We start from the raw sequence: 16,558 nt of genomic DNA, 5'->3' as shown, positions 1-16,558 counted from the left end.
TCAGATGTGGAGAGCCTCTTTTCTAGCTCATTTTGGTCCATCTTCTAGATTTGATTTTCCGAGGAGCTATCTGGAACGGTTCTGTACCTCACTCCTTTGTAGAAGTACTTGGTTCTCTTCTTCCTGCTCCTGTCTTCCTCCTCCTCCCCCTCTCCTCCCCATCCCCTCTCCTATCATCCTTCCTTCCTGCTTCTACTTTGCTTCTTCTTCCTTTGCACTTTACTCCTTTCCCCCTTCTTCTTCTTCCTGTTCCTTTTCTTCCTCCTCCCCTTCTTTCTTTCCTCCCTCTTCTTCTGCATCCCTGCCTTTATCCTCCTGCACTTGTGTCTGAACCAGAATGTTAAAGGTGTGAAGGAAGGATTACAAAGGGAAACAAGCGAATTCAAACATAGGGGAGCTAGAGAAACAGCCAAGAACTGTAAGACCCAAGTTCCTCCCCCGCCAGGATCTCTGCCAGGGTCAGCGTCCTGGCAGCCCGTTCAGATAGGCTTGGCATTTGTCCTTGCCAGGTCCCTGCCCTGTCCTCTTTTGCTTTGTTATTGGTTTGATTTTGTTATTATGTTTTAATTATGCAATCTTTCAAACATGCAGAGAAGTGTCTACCATCATGATGCATCAACCGCAGGTTTGATGGCAGTTCTACACCACCACCCAAGTCTCCCTGGCAGTATCGCATGGTGTCAAATGATCACACGGTATATAATTGTGTTCACGTACAGTTTTAAAAGGGGAGAAACCTTTACAAAATGTAGCCAGAATGGATTCTCTTATCTTAAAGGGAAATCGATAATAATGTCTTAATAGTACCATACCCTCAAATCTCATTAAAGGCATTGTTGGTTTTTAGTAAAATATAACAACCCCCATGTTTGTAAGTAGTTGACATGAGCTCTGCTTATTTCTGTCTCTGTCTCCATTGTCATCTCTGTCATGTCTCTTTAATTTGTATCTCTCCACATTTATCTCTGTCTCTATCATCTATACCTACCATCTTTCTATATTATATATCGTTTCCATAGCTCCCCCCTCTCTATCCCTAACAGCTCTTCTTCACCTCCTGTCTCTCATCCCTACTTCTATATGTCTATCTCTGTCTCTATTCTCCCTGCGTGTCTCTACCATATCCATCTCTGGTTTCTATCAAGCCTTGATTTCTGTCTCTCTCATCCTTATGTCCTTTATATTCTCTACTTCTATCCCTGTCTTTGTTATCATTATATAGTACTATTCCTGGGGAGATAGAAACAAACATCCAGTCACACCAGACAGGGAGACGATGATAGACCAAAGTGAAGATACCACCAAAGTCCAGCTTGGTGAGCTAGAGAGTATTTCTTGGGTTACTTACAGGGCTGTGAGTGAGGGGTTACTCCAGGGGCTGAAGTGACTTAAAGACAGCTGCATCAAAAACAACCCACCTTGGTATGGAGGACAGATAGTAAAAGATGGAAACCTGGAGTTTCCTGCAGCTCAGCAGGTTGGAGATTGGCCTTTCCAGGTAGCTCAGTTGATCTGGGTGTCTTCCAGTAGCTTCCAGTAGCTTGTCTGAGAGGATCTTTCAGCCACCCTTGTGGCTTACATATGCATGGGAAGAGAGGATCCTAGTAATTCCTAGGTAAATCCTCAACCAAGAGTCTCTTTCAAGGTGATTTTAGATTGTGGCAAGTTGACAATTAAAAAGTAATAATTGCGCATCATAAACCTGACTAATGTCTCTTTGTTTTTGTTATTGATGTCTATAATGATCCATTCACAAGGAGGCACAAACTTGTGACGTTCTAGCTTTAGCATTCCCTGAAAGGCTCTCTAACAGGCCCAGGCATTGCAGAGTTGGGCACCCCCCAGGACTTGCCCCTACCCCCATCCCATCCAGTCACTCCTCTTTATTGCTAAACCATTAGAGTATATTCCTAAAGCTCTATCCCCTTATTTTGCCACTTCCTATATATTACTAAAACTCCAGCTATCAAAACATCAAATGTTTAGCAATCAAAATTTATTATTTGGTTGACTAACTGGCCCAAACAAACTTACCAACTCATCCTAGCATAGCTCTCCCCCTTTTCTCCTTAAAATCTACTTCTGCAGAGCAACCTGTTGCTGTCCTTGCCTGATTAAGAGGCAGTGCCCCCACCCCCAGCTGCTTGAACCCTGCTCCCCAGTAATAAATCTCCTTTCTGTAGAGAAGTTGGTGTCAAAGTGTGTACTGTGCCACCTCCAAGGCCCTCTTCATTCTGTATTCATTTTCAGCAGCGATACTTCTGGAAAGCATAAGTACATTCATCTTCTAGCCTGTGGGCTCCAACTGGTGCATTCACACAAGAGACAAAGCACAAGCCCGAAGCTTTCTTTATTGATTGCTTCTCTTGCATCTTTCAATGATGATGACTCATGGATGGCTGTCTAATGGCACTGTGATACTGTGAGTTGCAGGCACTATGATGTCTCCTGAGTCACTGCTATCTTCACAGAAACTCTACACTGAAGTCACCCAGTGTTTGCTCAGTGCTAGCATCCCCAAGTTGGTTCTGAGTTTTGTTTTACAGCCCAGGCAGTCTTTAATAGCCTCTTGTTAATGGACATAACAAAACATCCCAGCTTCCAGGCCCCCTTCTTGTCCATCTTCTGCCACAGACTTGAAGCCAGCTCCTAGAACTTTTGATTTCTTCAGCAGAAAGTATCAATCTAAGACCACAGTTGGAATGTAAAAGTTCTCAGGCACTTTGAACATTGACTGTTACACAATCTGATTCACCAGCTTCCAATGCTATAATACTAATATGTACTGCTTAACTATGAGAATATGTTCTCAGACACATGTCATTAGATCATATCATTGTGCAAGCATCCGAGTACACTCACAGAAATCAAGATAGCTACTGTAGCACTAGAGATTATTCTTGTAATAAAATACCCCAACCAAGAGCAACATGGAAAAAGATTTGGTTTTGTTTTCTACTTCCAATTGCAGGTTGTGACCATTGTTTTGGGAAAGCCAAAGCAGCAACAGAGAGTAGCTAGTGACATCACACCCACAGTCAGGAACAGAGAGGGAACAAACAGATCTTTGATTGCTGCTACTTATGTTTAGCCAGCTTTCTTCACTCTGATACAGTTCAGGGCCCTGCCTAGGGAATGTTGCTGTCCATAGTGGACTGGGTCAGTCAACAGGACAATACCCTATAGGCATGCTCACAGGCCAACCTGATCTTGGTAATTCCTCAATAAAGACTCTGTTTCAAGGTAATTCTAGATTGTGGCAAGTTGACAATTACAAAGTAGTTATGACCTATCATAAACTTGACTAATTAATTACAGTCCTTTACGAGCTATCTTTGGTTGCCAGATCATCATCAATCCCGTAACCAGTCACATCCAGCTTGAAAGTAGATAGCTTCCCTGATCTTTGATCCCAAATATTCTTCCCAGCCTGCTCTAAGCTGAAGTCTGGCTGTAAGCCTTCTTCTCTCCTGCATGTCTCATGGTTCCCCATCCCGACTTCTTCTCAACTGCTTCACAACTGTCTCCAATTTTCCTTCCTCTGGGATTTTCCCTGTTTTTCTCCTCCCCGAACACATTTCCTCTGCACCTCTGCTTTTAGATGTCCTTAGAGACATTTCTGATTCTATGTCTGGGTCAGGAAACATAAAGCCCTCCTTTAAATACCCTCTCTGCTTTAGAGGCCAGCTAATCACCTTGTAATGAGAAGGTCCTCCTTCTCTGAACTCCAGCATCCTTGTCTGATGACATACACATAACCCTATTCCCACCAGGACCATGAATTCCTAGAAGACTGAGACCCTATCTTAATTATTCCTTGAACTCCCAATGCTAACTGTGTCTTGACACATAGAAGAAAAATGCTAGTAAATGTCAACAGAATTAATGAATGTGCAAGTGACTACACAAGTGGCGTTTCTGCTTGATGTCAGGGATAGCAAGTGCGTCCAGCAGTCTCTTTTGGCCATAATCTCCCTGGAGTAGAAACATGGCTTCCCCAACCTGTGCATCTCTTAACACAATACTCAGTTTAGCTCAGTGCAGCCCCATGCTGCACACTCCATGCCCATGCCTGCATTTACAAGGAGGAGAAGATTTTAAATCCAAAGCCTCTTGCCTAGGCTGGCAAAGATCTATGCTCTTGACCTGCTCTGTTCGACTTCAGAGCCAAAGGATTTGGAGACTAAGAGAAGCCAAGATTCTATTTTTTCCACCTTTACTGTTGCATAGCTTGGGGTGCTAACTTAGTGGGACATCTTTTCCTCCTTGACTTCTGTTCTCTCTCTCTCTCTCTCCCTCTCCCTCTCCCTCTCATGCACCCTGATTGCAGAGGTTCAGCATGGCAAGGGAATAAAGCTTCCCAGAATACAGTCCAAGAACAAACAACCCGTGACCCCGGGGATGAGAGCACAAAAAAATGCTATTGACAAAAGATGGCCAGAGAACGGCTGCCTTTATTTGGACAGAGTGAGGAGAGAACTCTGAGTGAGTCCGTTAGCCAAGCACACCCTGGGTGTTCTATTGCTCTTTTGGGGAATGTCACGTGACTGGAATAGCTGGAGCCAGGGAAGAGAGCCAGAAGTCTCCAAGACTGCAGAGGGGACTTTACATCCCAGACTTGCAAAGGAGGGATGTTACGTGAACCAATTCTCTCATGGCAGCGACCGGACTAGGCCTTGGTCTCCATCGGCTGAGGTTTGAGGCCAGGGTACCATTTGCCATGCCAACCTCTGTTTTTCCTACTTAGGAAGGTGACGATTGCATTTTGTCAGTGTTCCTGGGGGAGGTACGGTAATGCAGGGCATGATGGCTCCCAGATGGGCTGGGTCCTGCTTGCAAGTTCCCCCTCTTTTCTAACTGATGGGCACGGGACTGCTCTTCTCGTCTCCATCCTCCAGTCCTGTGATAAGTATGGCCTCAGTCAACCCTGAGGTCCTTTGTTTTATTTTTCTTTCTTTGCATTGTGCATATGTGCGTGGTGTATGCATTCACATGCTCTGTACATGTTTGTGTGCGTGCCTATGTGTAAACGTGTCCTTGCCAGTTCCTGTGCATCTGTGGAAACCACTGATATCTTCCTCCATTGCTATTCACGTTCTTGTTACTGATTATTATTATTATTATCATCATTATTTCAAGATGGTGCTTTCTCACAGAACCCAGAGCTCATCAGTTTGCCTAAATGCCAGAGATCTGCCTGTCTGTTCCTGCCCAGCCCTGGGTCACCATACACAGTCTTTGCATAGATGCTGGAGATCCAAAATCAGATCCCTGTGCCTGTACAACAGGCACTCTGCCCACTGAGTTGTCTTCCCAGTCTTTAAAGTCCTTTCTTCCCTCGAATATTTGTTCATGATTTTCCTGCTGTTGAAGATAATGGCCAACTAAAGTGTTTTCTGCAGGAAATAACCCATAGAAGCTGTCACTGGTGATTTTTAAACAATGCCTGGGCTGGCAAGATGCTCAATGGATAAAACACTTTCTGTGCCCGCCCAGTGACCCAAGCTTAAGTCCTAGGACCCAGGGCAGAACTCTTGCTAGCTGTCCCCTGATCACCACCCAGCTGTATGGCATACACACACGCATGAACATACACACATACATAAATTATAATAAAGAAAATATGTTTTATAAAGAAAACATCAGCTCTGGAATCTCAGCTCAGATCCATAACTCTTGTAAGATTTGAACACATGAAAGGAAGGTTTCTCAGACAATTCATGCACTAAGTTATTGCGTTTAAAGTTATCTGTCTGTTTATCAATCTCTCCCTGGCCTTGACTTAATGATCCTCCCGCCTTAGCCTCCCTATGGCTGGGATTACAGATGTGTGCCACTTTGTTCTCTGGTCAGTCTGTCGGGACCAGTGCTATCGTCTTCTTCTAACTCTTCCGTAGTAAGATAACCTAACTGACGCTGAAGATAAGACTTAGGCAGAAGGGGAAATTAAGTTCTGTGCTGGATTCCTGAGTACTCAGTTCACCTGGCTGGGGCTGTGAATGCAAAGAAATTTGGGGGTTTAATTAGCTAGAAGATTGATGCTAGGTATGATGCTGGATCCTCAGTGGAGTCCCTCACTCAATTCTTACAGTAGTTCTCACAGGACTTTTGCTTCCTTTAATTACTTAGTTGAGTATTTAATATTTCTAAGACATGGTCTCACTATGTAGCCCTGGCTGGCCTGGAACTTGTTATTTAGACCAGGCTAGCCTCAGAGTCACAGAGATCTGCCTGCTTCTGCCTCCTGAGTGCTGGGATTGAAGGCGTGTGCCATCCCTTTCGGTTACTCCTCTTAAGTGACATATGAACAAAGCAGACAAAGGTGTCCCGCAAAGAAAGAATGCACAGAGGAGGGACACAAGAGAAGAGAAGGTCTTAGGCTCAAGACCCATATAACATTATGCTTTGAAACCATTGGCCTAGTCCAGACTGGGTTATTTATTTCCTTCTAATTGTTGCGTTCACAAAGCCTGTGGCTACCTCTCTCCCCAGAAGGTTGTGTGAACAATGCCAGTATTTCCCAAGAGAGGAATGAGGGAAGGCTAGCTCTGTCCTTCCTGCCTCACTCTAGAGTCTTTCGTCAGATTAGTCTTGCCTTCCAGTCAGGTCTGAGGCAACACCGACCAGAAAATGCAAATTTAAAGGAGGAATTAGAAGAAAGGTAAGCCGACCCAGACCAGGAACCTGGACAGTCAGTCAGTCCTTGAGGAAAGTGGCCTGGGAAAGGCGTGGCAAACTGCAAGCCCTGTAGTGTTTATTAGCTGAACTCCATCATAGGACATAACTATTCTTTAGAGGTGTGTGTGTGTGTGTGTGTGTGTGTGTGTGTGTGTGTGTGTGCGCGCGTGCGCGCACGCACCTGTGTGTGCAGGGGCACCATATGCATAGTTGTATGTGTGTATATGCAGAAGCCAGAGGAAACCCTCCAGTGTCCCTCAGTTATCCACTTTTCTTTTGTAATGCTGGTTCTCATTGGCCTATAACTAGCCAAGTAAAGCAGGCTTGCTGGCCAGTGAGCCCCCCAGGATCTTCCTGGCTCAACATCCTCAGTTCGGGGATTACAAGACTACTATGCCTGGCTTTTTTTATGTGGGTTCTGGAAATCAAACTCAGGTCTTAATGCTTGCAAGGCAAACACTTTACCGACCGGAGCGAATCCCCACTCCCCAAATGTGTGTTTTTTGATGAACACAGCTGCTGGGCTTTGCTTTAGGAGTTCTTGCCCCTCTATTTATTGCTACCAATAAAAAAATTTATCCTGCCAAGTGTTCAAGTCTTGCCTCGGAAGAGGAGGATGCACATTCTATTACAGGCCATAGTGGGGATATAGAGTGCAAGTTAAACAAGCATCTGTATCTATGGTTGCTGTGTGATGTGGGAAGACTTTGTGGGCTTACATCAGCCTTAATTGGCCAGCATTCGAGACTCTAGGATATGTATGTATGTATGTATATATATATACATATATATATGTATATATATATAAAACCCCACTTTCTTATTTTTTTATTTATTATTGTTGTTTATGTGGCATGTAAGGACATTTCCTTATGGTGCATATTGTTGAGTTTAGCCTCTCCCCCATGTCCTCTTACCCTACCCTTCAGGGCTATATTTTCAAACCGGTGTCAACTTGAAATGCTGGGCATTGTACAAGGGCCTGAATGCAAATGACCCCAGAGGAAACTCTTTGTCTGTGTGGGTGATGTCACTTATTTCACACGCTCCCTGACAGAGACTCTCCACCCCACATTCCTTCTCTACTGATTGACATTCGAGAGGGAAATGCTTTCTTTCTAAAAGGACACGGAGAAAGTAAAGGAAACCCACTGTTCAGCGCAACAGAGGGGCTGCCAGGCCACATGGCCACAGCCCTGATCTCCCCTATCACCTCCTCACTGGCATGGACTTGAACAGAATTGAGAAGGTGATAATCGTTTTTTCTGAGGACATTGGCGGGAGGCAGAGACAGGCAGTTCTCTTTGAATTTGAGGACTGCATGGTCTATGTAGTGAGTCCTAGGGCAACCAGGAATTCAGTCTGGGGGCAGCAAGAGCATACTGGGCCCAATGGGAACCAACTCATTTAACCAGGTGTGACCAACCCACAGCCTGTGGGCCACATGTGACCTTCGGGAGAACTATTAATGGGGCCCAAACCAGAATCAAAGACTTAAAACATGTATTTCTTTGTTTTAAATTTAATGAATGGTTCTTGTTTTATTTTAAGTAGTTAATTATTTATTAATTCAACTAATTAATTATTTAAGTGTATGTGTATATGTATCTGTGTGGAGGTGTGTGTGTGTGTGTGTGTGTGTGTGTGTGTGTATTTATGTGCACGTGTGTATGCTTAGAAACCAGAAGAAGACAATAGATCCCCTACAGTTGGAGTTTCAGGCCATTGTGAGCTGCCAGATGTGGCTTGTGGAAACTAGATTTTGTTCCTCTGTAAGAGCCTTGCAGACCCTTAACTGTAGAGCCGTTTCTCCAGTCCTGCATTAGCAGCTCTACAGCATGAACTGTGCAGATGGCGCGTCTACAATGTCAGAAAGTTAGGTAGACCACAACCTTTTCACATAGCTGGAATACGAGGTTTTCATCCCTAGTAACTGCAGACCAAGTGTGGCCAAGGTCACTTACATCCTGCTCCGATCTGTTTGCTATTGTACTTCTGGCCCCACCTGGTTACAGATCGGGACAATGAAAGGGAACCTGTGTCCACAGCTCAGGCTTAGCCTGCTCTCTGTCCAGTTGATGCCTCTTTTCTGACCTTGCTAAATTTCAGTCTTCTTCTGCACCAGTGCAGCAGGAGGGTGGAGTCTGAGGTCCTTAAAGCCCTTAGGAGAGGCTGCAGAATTAGCATATGAAAAGAGGGGTCAACGAAGGGGAAAGCTGGAAAACACCCGGCTGAGGCCAACCCAACCTTGCCTCTGAGGCAGGCCCAAAGGCATGCTAGAGTGTCCTAAGTTGACCTGTGATGACTCAGGCCATTAAAGTCACACAGCCCTAGATGGAGAATTGAGATGCGGAGATGGAGATTAGTGATGATTGAGGAAGAGTGTGGAAGTACAGAAACAGAAACAGATAACGCCTAAACTCTGCAAATGAACCCCCAAAGCCCCACCGAGTAACAAGAAAGCCCCCACGCTGTACTCCTCCTGTGTAAGTGTGCTCTCCTTTTCAATGAGCTGCCCCTGATTGTATTGCAACCATGTGTCTCCACTCAACTCCTTGTTCAGGAACACAAGGCTCTGGAGCCCCTTCAGAGGGGCCTGTTGAACCCCGATACCCACCCATGAGTAATCTCCTGAGGGGGACGTCTACCTTCTCCTGACGTCTCTTTTTATGACCTAACTAGAAAGAGTAAATACACCCTGAAGAGACACGCACCCATGACCCCTTCTTTGGCTACCAGAATAGTGAAGGAACAGTGGTCCCCAGAGAAGATGGAATTTCCTGCTGTAGGAAGAGAAGATTCAAGTCCTGGGGACAGTCAGGGCGGAGCTTGTCTGCTGGAGAAGATTTGCAACTTGTCAGCTGACTTGACTGGAGTCACTGACCTTGCTAGAAAACTTAGAGCTGAGACAACCGTGGCTCAGTCATCAATACCGCATTCTGCCAGATGGCTTAGTTGCACACATTCTTAGTTACTCATATCTCTTTAAACCTTCCCCTCACCTCGAGTGCTGAAGATGGGCTTAGGGGGCCCCAGATCTCTGCCCAGTGTGACCACATCGGGTACACCTCCTTTGCTTACTTTTTATTACCCATTCGGCTTTTAGGGTTGTCTTTTTGAGGCGAGGTAGCTGAACTTGGCTTGATGGGGTATAGACTGTGACTCCAAGTAGTGAGTCCCCCACAGTAAGGCGGCTCTGAGCATTGTCATGAACCACCGTCACCAATCCCTGTGCTCTGTCCGTATTTGCACAACTGGTAATTGATGGTCCTGTCCCTCTACTATCCACAAAAGAATCTGGGTTCCCCTGGCCTGGCTGCTCTAACTCTACCTCTGGGTTGAAAATGTAGAATGTGCCTTTAGTCATTGGTAGTGACTAACGAGCAGAGTTTTAGGGTGAAAGCCAGGCTCTTGAGCCCTTGTAGGCATGCCACTGAACATGACAGCCAGAAGGAGATTCCCTCAGTGTGGGCACTTCAGGAAGGACTGATACAAGTGTCCAGTGAAGCCAAAAGTCTGGTTTTGGGGTAGCTGCATGAGTTTAAGCTGTAGAAGAATTGGGACAGGGAACAGGAAGTATGGAACACTAAACCAGCTCTGGCTAAGATGTGGTGTGCTGAACACTGTCCCAGCTCTGGTTCTGAAAGGTGGCCCGTGTACATCTTTATAGCTTGAAGGGACAATCTAGTTCTCAGGCAATGGCTGCGTCTTTGGGCTGCAGCCTGCCTGTCATGGCGCATAGTTCTTACCTACAGGGTGGTCTGTTCTGTTAGGGTCTGCTCGTCTTGCATTCCAAAGTGGTGGCAGGGTCAGGCACAGACTGAAGACCTTCAGATCACTCTTAGTGTCTGGAATAGGACTTCATAAAAAGCCAGCAGTAAAGTGTTCCCTCCCTCCCTCCTTTCTCCCTTCCCCCTTCTCTCCCTCCCTCCCTAGCTCCCTCCCTTCCTGCCCCTCTCTCCTTCCCTTTCTCTCTCTCTCTCTATTTCAAGGCTCAGTGATTTGCTTTTGTTTTCCTCTTTTGACAGTTCCATGCATTTTGATGATGAATTTTAGTCACTTTCCAGGCCCCGTTCCCCTCCCTCATCCCCCTCCCTCTCCAACGAGAATCCGTCTTCTCAGTGAGGTCCCTCTTCCTTTCATGTCTTGTTTTTGTATATTATTAGAGCCATTTGCCTGAGTGTGGGTGGGGAGTTATCAGTATGGCAAGGGCAGCTTGTCAGGGCAACCCTAACACCACTGATTGCAGATGATCTCTCTTGAGAGCGGTGGGACCTCGAGGCCCCTCCTTCACCCGTGATGAAATGTTGATGAACCCCGTCCCACGCAGGTTCATGTGCAGGTAGCTATAGCTGTAGTGGGTTCATGGAGGCAATGGCTGTGCCATATCCGGAAGGCAAATGCTTGCAGCACACCTCTTCTCCTTTCTCATCATGCCCTGCCCTCTTTTCTGGGATTCTCTCTGAGCCTGGGTTGTGGTTACTATAGCTGCCTCAGTTAGGCGGAGTATCCCACCGCCATTAATTCTCTTTGGCTACAGTATGACACTTCTCCCATGAAGCTTATGCGAAACTGAACTCTCATGTTGGAAGCCAGAGCTGAGGCTGGAGCCCACTGGGTGCTCTCATTATTCTCACTATTATGCTTTCAGAGGAATGAAGCAGGTGAGGTACCCTGGTTTCTACACCCATGCTCCCACAGCTGCGTGCGTGCAGAGGTGTAGGGCCCTGCATGGACCCCCGAGGCACCTTGAGCAAGCCTGAGCTGTTGGCTGGAACATTCTGCGGTCTCAGTTGGAACTCTTATACCAGAATAGTTCTCGGTACTCTTCTTGATTTGCTAACACACATCATCTGGGGAGGAACTAAGCCTGAGAACTTGCATGCTTGGCCCTAGATTGTTTCCCACTGGGCTGTGAGTCAGTATATAAGCCAGCTCCTTCCCCTAAATAAATGGCATTTGCCGTTCGGCATTCCTGTTGCACAAATGACCCGCTGTCTTGTCTTTTATTTGAATCTCTAGGCCTTCACCCGATTAGTGGAACAGATTGTAGTGTGGGTGCTACACAGAGCTAAGCAGATGACCCAAATTCAAAGAGACAGATGAGAAATGAAGGCCAACTTTCATTCTGCTATGAGGAGTCAGTGCTTTCCGGGGAAAAGAAAGACTCTAAATGCCAGTCACGGCAGCATGGAGGGTTAATGGGTAAGGGTTAGAACCAAGGCTGCAGTGTGCTCAGATGTACCTTCACCTTCAGGAACACGGCACATTGTCAGTGTGTGTTAGTAAATGAATCATTGCCACAGCCTTGCACGTCCCTTCAGCCTTAGATCCCACATCTGTGTAGATGGAGTCAACAGCAGCTGTACCTGTCCACCTCTGGGTGAGGCTGCTCCTGCCTTTGGCTTTAGCACTGTGGTTTAATAATTAGAAGAGCAAGGGCTGGAGAGATGGCTCAGCATCCCTTGAGATCCCTTGCTGCTCTTGCAGGCCCTCTAAGTTTGGTTCAGCACCCACATTGGCCCGCTCACAGTCATCTGCAACTTCAGCTCCAGAGGATCCAGTAGTGCCCTCTTCTGGACTGTAAGGGCACTGCACTCAGGTGAACAGTATGTGCATAGACACACACGTGCATATATACATAATTTTAAAAAAAAAATCTTAAAAGCAATCCAAAGAGTGAGATCCCAACAGAAGGACACACGGCTTTCCAGACCATTAATTTTCTTATGCTGACATTCTCAAAGAACAGGGTGTGAAAAAAAAGTGGCCTTTTTTCTTTTTCTAGAAGCCAAAAGGCTGGCTCCGGTTTTCTTTAGCAGACGACTTTGTCAGGCTTACTCCAATAGAACAGCCTTTTGTGTATTTTTTCCCTGCCAAATCCCCTTGGCCTCTGAACTAAAGCAAACTCCAATGAATGTTATTGCTGAATAACTCCCTGCATGTTTACGACATGTATGGCTTTCTCTGGCTGACCTTGCCAAGGGGACTGCTACCCAGCTGGGGACTCATTTCGAGTGGCAGGCCATGAGGAATGATAGACCATTCAGGCTAGCAGAGCAGGGCGGATCTTCGAGACATGAAGAATGAATATGATCACAAAACATCTGGAGAAATGTGAGCTGATGGGAACCGGCCATGGTGGTTTCCAAAGGTGTAGAATTAGTTCGACAAACACCGTGGGAAGCAAATTAGAAGACAGAAAAGGGAAGAAAGGGGCTGGGAGACAGTGGACATAAATGAGTAGCATTTCTAGCAGGCCCTTGACAAAAGTATTGCTAAACTGGCTCACAGGTTGGGTAATACTTCTGGGCTCCCCTCAAGGGTGAGCCTCAGCCTCTGCAATAAAGAGCTGGAGTCAAGTGGTAATTATCCCCTTTCTTTTCCTAAGGGCATACTCTTAAATCTTCAGTTATTACACACTTGGGTAGCATAAGCAGAGCCAGGCAGCTCAGTGGAGCTTTGGGCCTCTGGCTTTCTTTACAAGGGATTTAGTGTGATACACTGACTGTTTTGGAAAGGTAGCCCTGGTGCTTGACCAGGACTACTGCTGCACTGGTGAAACAGATTTCTAGTTACTAGTCAGCCATCTATGGCCCACAGGCCGATTCCACCAGTGCTGATAGATAAAAGTTTTATTGCAATGCAGCTATTCCCATTTGGTGACATGTTGCCCATGGTTCAGTCACCACTGCCATCGTAGAACTGAATGACGAAATGATGACTCATCAAGCCTGAAATACATAGAAAGTTTGGAGAAGTCACTTGCCTCTCAAGCACTGAGAACCTGTGTCCTGTGTCCAAGCTTCAGAACCTATGTTTAAAAAAAAAGGCAGCCACAGAGTCATATACTTGCAGTCTTAGCTCTGGGCAAGCAGAGACAGGGTGATCCCTTCGGCTTGTGGACCAGCTGTCCTGGTTTTCAAGTTGGTGAGAGATCCAGTCTCAAGGAGGTTGATGAAGATGACACCTAAGATCATCTCTGATTTACACACACATACACAGAGAGAGACACACACAGGCATACACATACATTTGCTAATGTTTTCATGATTTAATTACCACATTCTTTCAGCCCCTAGATGGCCTCACCTTTTGCTCAACTCTCTTCTTTTCTCCATGGCATGTGACACCACCAGAACTTCTTATTCTCACTCTTTCCTGCAACGACAGGGAGAGGCCCTGGCAGGTAGGAGTCTTGCATGTGCCGTTTATCAGTAGGCACCCTAAGCTCATAGCACGTGGAAGTTCTTCAGACGTTAGCCAATGCATACATTGAGTGAATGAATTCTTGTAAGCAGTGGGAGAAAGTGAGGTAAAATATTCTGTTTTCTTTTCTGGTTGCTGTGACAAAGCACTCCGAGGTCATCTCATACTTCCAGGTCGCAGTTCATGACTGAAGGAAGCCCGGGCCGAAAGTGAAAAAGAGAAACCAAGAAGAGAGCTGCTTACTGGATTGCTTATAGGCTCACACTTAGCTTGTTTTTGATGTATAGTCCAGGATCTTCTGCCTAGGTATAATGCCCCCCCCCCCCCCCCCGTGGGCTTGGCTCTCCTCCATCAATTAACAATTTAGATGATCCCTTAGCTATCGCCCATTGTCACTTGACCTGGGTTCCCCAGTGACACTATGGCTGGGGATGGTCTCTGCCAGTTGAATTTGTCACCTAGAGGGGACTTAGAAAATTAAACAATTAGATCTGATTTTCTTCCTGTTTCTCTACTTGAAGAATGACCTCAACATGTCATATGTTCACCAGGCTCCATTTCTTAGGTTTAACTTATCCCTTTAAATAGAAAAGGAGACAACTTAGAGAGTCCAAGGAGGGTAATTCCCTGTCATTTATCAAGAACTTTTTCTTTCGTCAAAACAAACCATTAACATTCCTAGCTGGCCACTTATTTATATTCCGTGAACTGATAGCCAGACAAAGCCTCTGCTAACACATTCGGGGGAGCTGTGTGGTGTCTTAAGTAACTCATGGAAAAAGAACTCACAGTTGGAATTCTTCCTCCAAACTAGCTTTGTTAGTGTTCCCACAGCTGAGGTAGACAAAGGCAAATCTAGAGAGCACTCATAAATATAAATAGCTATTAAACCTTTCGATGGGGGAAATTTTGAGTCAAAGATGTAAGATATCAACACAAATGCTTGGGCAATCACACCATAGCTATGCCATGACTTTAATTTAGCAAGAATTAATTGCTGGTTTAGGATGTTTTATACTTTAATGAGCAAATGGAACATAGCCTCGGGTGTGTTTTATTAACCTGCCTGTGCTTTGTATTTCAACACAAGTCTTGGAAAATGTAGGAGACAAGCTACACATCTTTACAAGTGTGTGTCTCACTCAGAGCCAACAAGAATGGACACTGAGGAGTGTGCTATTTCGATGCAGTCGTTTCCAGAATGACGTATTTAAAGCATAGGGCAAGGGGTTGGAGAAATGGCTTAGCAGTTAATTAAGAGTACTGGCTGCTCTTCCTGAGTACCAGGGTTCAATTCCCAGCACTCACAATTGTCTGTATCTGCATCCCATGGGATCAAATATCATCTTCTGGCCTCCACTGGTACCAGGCATGCATGTGGTCAACTAACAACATCCATACACATAAAAGTACATTTCAACTTATAGGGCAAGCAGATGACTCTTGGATTAGTTTTTTTTCACCCCCTTTTCACATTCTTCTTTTACTTTTTTCGCCTAGACTCAAATTCACTATGTATCTGAGGACAGCATTAAACTTCCTACCCTGTCTCTGCCTCCCAAGCAGTGGGATTCGAGGTGTGTACCAACATGGCCTTTCTTTTCTAAGCAAGCGCTTTGGGAATAAGAAGGCTCTGTGAGGTAACTTGGGGGGGTTTCATTTACACTGTGTGCTCTGGTCTGTTTGTGTCCCACACCACACCATAGATTCATGGGTTGCAAGACTGAATCTTGAGTGGTGGTGGTGCACACCTTTAATCCCAGCACTTGGGAGGCAGAGGCAGGCAGATCTCTGTGAGTTCAAGGCCAGCCTGGTCTACAGTGAGTTTCAGGAAAGCCAGGGCTACACAGAAAATCTTGTCTTGACAAAACAAAAGCAACAACAACAACAAAACCACAACAAACAAACAAAAAATGATGGAGAAAAACGTGGTACATTACAAATTGGAGTATGAATCAGCAGGGGAAAAAATGGAATCTTGAAATTTGCAGGCAAATGGATAGAACTAGAAGAAACCATCCTGAGTGAGGTAACCCAGTCACAAAAAGACAAACATTGCATGTACTCACTCATATTTGGAGTTTAGACATAGAGCAAAGGATTACCAGCCTACAGTTCACACCACCAGAAAAGCTAGGAAACAAGGAGGATCCTAAGAGAGACAAGATCCCCTGAACAAATTGGGAGCATGGCAGGGGGAGAGGGAGTTAGGAAAAAGAGAAGCAGACAAGAGGAGGGGAAAGGTGGGCATGAGGGTGCAGGAAGATTGAGTCAGGGAAAGAACAGAGGAGAGCAAGAAAAGAGACACCATAATAGAGGGAGTCATGGGTTTAAAGTGAAATCTGGCACTAGGGAAACATCCAGAGATCTACAAGGAAGGATGACCCCAAGTAACAATCTAAGCAATAGTGGAGAGACTACCTTAAATGCCCTTCCCCAATAATGAGATTGATGACTACCTTATACGCCATCCTAGAGCTTTCATCCAGTAGCTAAGGGAACAGAAGCAGACACCCACAGCTAAACACTGAGCTGAACTCCTGGAATCCAGTTGCAGAGAGGGAGGAGTGATGAGCAAAGGGGTCAAGACCAGGCTGGAGAAACCCACAGAAGCAGATGACCTGGGAAGCCAGCATATGACCGACCCAGACCCCCTGAATGTGGTGTTAGT

This window comes from Phodopus roborovskii, unplaced genomic scaffold (assembly GCF_943737965.1).
Source record: "Phodopus roborovskii unplaced genomic scaffold, PHOROB, whole genome shotgun sequence".
In the NCBI taxonomy this organism is placed as follows: domain Eukaryota; kingdom Metazoa; phylum Chordata; class Mammalia; order Rodentia; family Cricetidae; genus Phodopus; species Phodopus roborovskii.
The sequence above is the reverse complement of the archived record's forward strand: the minus strand, read 5'-3'. Positions refer to the sequence as shown.